Source organism: Camponotus floridanus, unplaced genomic scaffold, assembly GCF_003227725.1.
Source record: "Camponotus floridanus strain SB8 unplaced genomic scaffold, Cflo_v7.5 scaffold116, whole genome shotgun sequence".
Lineage (NCBI taxonomy): Eukaryota > Metazoa > Arthropoda > Insecta > Hymenoptera > Formicidae > Camponotus > Camponotus floridanus.
The window spans coordinates 551,471-557,596 of NW_020229233.1; the positions used below are offsets into that span (position 1 = coordinate 551,471).

General features: G+C 30.4%; 1 long non-coding RNA gene across 1 annotated transcript; it reads right to left on the reverse strand.

Annotated features, from left to right (window-relative positions):
• Positions 1–2,536: 2,536 nt before the first annotated feature.
• LOC112639899 lies at positions 2,537–5,771 on the reverse strand. Its single transcript, XR_003123736.1, has 4 exons — positions 5,477–5,771; positions 3,989–4,208; positions 3,654–3,813; positions 2,537–3,490 (listed from the first exon to the last, which is right to left on the reverse strand). It is a non-coding gene; the product is annotated as an uncharacterized LOC112639899 (long non-coding RNA).
• Positions 5,772–6,126: the final 355 nt, after the last annotated feature.

Genomic DNA, 6,126 nt, shown 5'->3' on the forward strand with positions numbered 1-6,126 from the left:
TTCTTTGATAGCTTTATACATTCTTAGTTGAATTTTAAATGCGAGTTAGACTGCATGTAGTGCGTCACATAGCGGTAAATGAAGGAACTAACGAGACGTTTCATACACGTTTTATAGAGCAATTTTTTGGCAATTTGACTTCAGCGAAATATGAGGATATGTTGAGGAATCGATCTTGCCTTAGTTAGCTGGATCACACACACAACAGATGCAAATCCAAGCGAGTAACCTCCATGTAGTACACCTTGGATAATGTTAATACCGGCGCTACTCTATCATTCAACCCTCATAACTCGCAAAGTACTTAATAAAAATGAACATTATTATAGTGTTTTGGAAAGTTCTTGAATTAAGCTATAAGAATATGCAATCAAATGTAGGGGGTGTCATTTAAAAAAGTCAATGTGACCTTGACCTGACCTTGACGACGCCATCCAAGGTCAAACTGATAGAATCAGTATATAGATCTTCTTAAACCCTACAACTTTTGTTGGAAACACTTTTCTGTAAAACATATATTTTCCGAGATATTTAGGGGTTTCCACACTTTTGGTAGACCCTGTATATATATATATATATATATATATATATATATATATATATATACAGGGTGGGGAAAAAGTATGGAAGCAAACAATTATTTCCGAAACTATTCATTTTTCGACAAAATGTCTTAGACATAATTTTTATGGTATGAAAAGATGTATTATGTGGCATAGACGGCATGACCTTGAAATGACTCTTACGAGCTGCATACAAATAACATAAAAAATTTCAAATGGAACTCGTCAGTTTTTGTTACAGATTCTTGTAGCTGATGTCGAAACGTTTACAAAACATTGCATATGAGCCCCATTCCCTTAAAAACACTCCCAGTTACGAAACAATTGTGATACAAACAATTTGTATGCACATTGACATTGCTTACTGATTTCGCATCATGACGTTCAGTTGCGTCCACTAATAACATCCTTAACTGGTTGGATGAATCGCACTTATCTTGCCTTAACTGGTTGGATGAATCGCACTTATCTTGCCTTAACTGGTTGGATGAATCGCACTTATCTTGCCTTAACTGGTTGGATGAATCGCACTTATCTTACCTTAACTGGTTGGATGAATCGCACTTATCTTGCCTTAACTGGTTGGATGAATCGCACTTATCTTGCCTTAACTGGTTGGATGAATCGCACTTATCTTGTCTTAACTGGTTGGATGAATCGCACTTATCTTGCCTTAACTGGTTGGATGAATCGCACTTATCTTGTCTTAACTGGTTGGATGAATCGCACTTATCTTGCCTTAACTGGTTGGATGAATCGCACTTATCTTACCTTAACTGGTTGGATGAATCACGTAATCTCTTTCCTTGAGTACGGTTCGATGTACGCCTTAACTGATTCTACGAACTTCGCGTGTCTTTCGTATCGACAGAAATGATCGAAGCGGGTTATTCTCCATTTGTTGCAGTAATCGCTACTGTTGTACTGATCTCTCATAATGACGTTCAATCGCGTTACACATATTCATGTAATCACACGTACGCCGTCTATTTTCAATTTCGTCGATACGAATTATCACAATTGTTTCGTAACTGGGAGTGTTTTTAAGAGAATGGAGCTCATATGCAGTGTTTTGTAAACGTTTCGACATCAGCTACAAGAATCTGTAACAAAAACTGACGAGTTCCATTTGAAATTTTTTACGTTATTTGTATGCAGCTCGTAAGGGTCATTTCAAGGTCATGCCATCTATGCCACATAATACATCTTTTCATACCATAAAAATGATGTCTAAGACATTTTGTCGAAAAATGAATAGTTTCGGAAATAATTGTTTGCTTCCATACTTTTTCCCCACCCTGTATATATGAAAAGATTATATATATAATCTTTTTATATATTTTTGCCTTCCATATTATTGGCAGTTTTGCATGACAGAAATTTTTATTAAATATAATAATTACATATGATAAAACATAATAACGCTTTGCAAGCAAATAATGCAGTAAGAATTTTTGAAATACATGAAGATTATATATTCAGTTTTAAATAACAATATTTAATCATTACTACATAAAGATAATTATAAATATAATAGCACTTGTATTTAAACGACTGTTTTTATTACACAAAGTACTTCTCTATTTAATGATTTTTAATAATAATATTTTACAGTATAACTAATATTTCTAATAACATATTACTATTTGCATTCAAAACAGTTTATCCATTGTATGGATTACTTTGTCTCTAGAACATATCTACGTAGCGTTTTCTCTAACAATAAATAATATTATTAGTCTCATTATCTCGCATAAATACTTCCACTTATAACAGAGCTTACTTGGATGTACGTCAAAGAGATCTAATTATGTATAAATATATGTTTCTGAGCAATGTTGAATGAGAAAAAATAGAATTTTAAAGACCGAAGAATAAAATATTAGAGAATATTCCTGCTTTGTAGGATATATATAAATAGAATATATATTGTTTTTAAATTATTTTTTTTTAGAAAATAATAGTTATATATGCTTGTTAGAATTATAACAAGCATATATAATTATATTTAAATAAATTGCACATAACAGATTTTTTGGATGTGGAAAGTATACAAGAATTAGGTACTTATTACAATCACAAAATCGTCATACTGGTTATATCTCCTTTCGAGTTAATACAACTGCTAATGTTACACAGTTCTCTTTAAATTATATGTACTTGATATGTCATGTCTAGGAGTCATGAAAAAAGTATTGCAGTTATGGATAAGTAGTTATCAAACATCAAAGTGAAAGCAAACTTATAATAGACTTGGAAAAATTAATTGCAATGTACAAAGTAGGTACCGAAGGAGTTTGATCTGAAAATCACGTTCTCTGGATGAATTGAGACGTTGGAAAACAACAGAATTGCGAGAATTTTTACTCTACCTTGGACTCTACCTTACTTTTATTGTTTCCAAGTCCAGTTTCGAAGATTAACTTTGGTCGTTGACCAATGCGGACTCTATCCTCTCTCGAGAACAACCCCAGCACCCATTGATTGAAGCTCGATCAAGAGCGTCAATCAACACGGATTCTGTTCTCGAAAGAAGACAGTCCCAGCACCCATTGATCGAAGATTAATCTTGGTCGTCGATCAATGCGGACTCTATCCTCTTTCGAGAACAGTCCCAGCACCCATTGATTGAAGCTTGATCAAGAGCATCAATCAACGCTATTCTCGAAAGAAGACAATCCCAGCACCCATGGATCGAAGATTAAGTTTTATTCAGTACAAAATATCAATGTTTTATGTTATAGGTATATTAATATTATATAAAATTAATAGTTTCCAAAGAAAATGACAAATTTAACATATCAGGTACATACAATATATTTACTTGTTTAAGCCTCTCTTTCTGTCGCCGGATCGTCTCAACCACTCTTGAATACATCCTTCCACTTCAGTAATTGTAGTAGTATCCTTTTTCTTCAAAATAATTGCTACAAACATAATAATTGGATCATGTTAAAATACATGTTAACATGACATGAAGTAGTTCTAGAAAAATTCTCATCTGAATTGTATTTAATGTTAAAAAAAAATTTGTTTAAATACAGTTCAGTGCAACTACAAAGAATGAAGAAAAATGTTAAAATTATATACCAATTATTGTGTCAGCCAGTTTCGATGTTTTGAATGATAATCTTTTTTTTTGGCCTGTCCACGTGTACGCTGCCGCAGCTTCATATCCGATAGTTTCCAACATTATATTTTTTACAAGTTTGGCTACGGTATCCCCGCCAAACTGCGCCATTTTTTTCATCTGTAATAAATAAAAACAATATTTTTATATATTTTTATATATTATATAATAAATTTATTATTTTATTGCACAATTTCTTCAATTTATTTTTTTTTCTAAATATTAACATTAGCTTACTGTTATCATAGGCTTTAATTTGTATAATTACAATTAATTAATGTGATAAGATCCTTACAAATTGTCGCCGAACATTAATATCTTCCAATCTGTTATGTCTGTATTGAACATTTCTGTTTGTTCAACTGTAGTGAGAGGAAAATTTGGTAACAACGACACATTGTCTTGTTCTATTTCATTCCGTTGTACATTATTTTCATTTTTTAGAAAATGAATGATCCGATTGAGTTTCCGTTCAATTGTCACAAATTTGACCAAGTAATTTTTGCGGCATTTTTCTATACAACAAAAGAAATATTTAAAAGTAAATAATTAAAAATTAACCTGCAAAAATGCAACTGAAATTTATGTTATTTAATATATTATATTGTGATTTTACATATATCGTTACATATATCAAACTGCGCGCCGAACAAATATTTGGTCTTGATACAGTTATAGGTTGAAAACAAGAAGACCAAGTACCAAGTACCAAGTACCAGTAGTACCAAGAGATTAAATTGATGATTAGATAATAATGATAACAACTATCTAATAAAACCCCTCTTATTTAAAATATTGCAAGTGAAGAATTTTGTTTCAAAAAATAACACCTCCAGTTAAAATCGTAGTATCGTGATAATATCGCGATATTGTTCTCATTCTAGTTATAGCTTTTCGAGGATCTCAAATTTATTCGATGTGCAGTTTGATCTTGAAGATGTATATAAAATTGCATAATAAGATATTAGCGCCGAGATCCAGCTATAACCAATTGCCTTTTCTATTTTACTAAGTGTGTAAAATTACTACATTCAATTATTGATGTTTAAAAAATAACATTTTATATTAAATAATTAAAAATGATTAAAAAATTGTATATAATTTAAAAATATAAGATTTAAATGAAACAAAATGTCTTCGAGGACAGAACCTGGAACTCCGAGCATAACAATCAATGTTTTAACGCTACATCATTGATTCAACAATCACTTTTCCATAACGGTACTATATAGGTGCTAGAAATCTTCATTTTCTCGAGAATGCCTGAATAATGGCACCTGGAGCTTTACTGCTTAATAAAATGTTTTAGTGAATACTATCAAATCCATTAAATTGTATTAAAATTTTAATAAAATCGGCAATTAGCTACTGCAGGATTCTCCTTGATAATGTAATATTTATTGTGTGATTTTATATATATCTTTTCAAGTTCATTAAACTGTGCACCGAATAGATTTTTCCCCTGACTGAGGTATTATTTTTTGCAATAATTTCTTTACAGTTTTTTTTAGGGGGGAGGATGGGTTTTCACATTTCGATGCAAGTTAGCATCATTAATTATTAAATTGATTTTCAAATAAATAAAGTGATATTACTATTAATTCAACTTGGAGCTGTTATGATTAAAAACATATTTGGCGTGCAGTTTAGTGAACTTTTAAAAAGGTATATACAATCACACAATAAATATCAACACTAAGACCTAGCAATGACCGTTACGGCACTTTGTTATTTATATTGTGTTTTCAAATTATTTAAATAAAAAATTAGAAATGTAAATTACCTTGATTATGTATCGTACGTGCTGCTTCGCTCAATAGTCAATAATCAAATTCGCCGGCGCTTCATCTTTCGTACTGCTTCATGCAGATATTTTGTTTCGGCTAACAATAAGACTGCAGAATTAGCACCGCCTCTATTGCACAAGATAAGCTGAAAATAAAAATACTGTTACTAATTACAGATACACGGAAACTCAATAGAGAAGAAAGAGGACGATTCTAACTTGTACATAATTGTACATATCACGAATTACTACATATAAAATTTACATATGTATATACAATATCTAGATAAAGAAATTAAGGCTCTGTTATCCCAATCAGCAGACAATGTTTTTAAAAATGTTTTTTAAAATGTTTGAAAAATGTTTTTAAAAACATTTTTAAAAACGTTTAAATCATGGGTTAAGTCCCCTGTTATTCATTACAAAAATATTTATTTTAACATTTGAAAAAATGTTTTGTTAATATTTGATAAATATTTATTTTAAAACGGTTGAATATATATTTTTAACGTTTAGAAAACGTATATTTATTATTAAATAAATGTATTTAAAATGTTTTTTTCAATAATTAAGAAATACATATTTAACGTTGAAAAAATATTGTTTTATATAGGTTTATTCTATAATCTATAATATAAATAAAATTT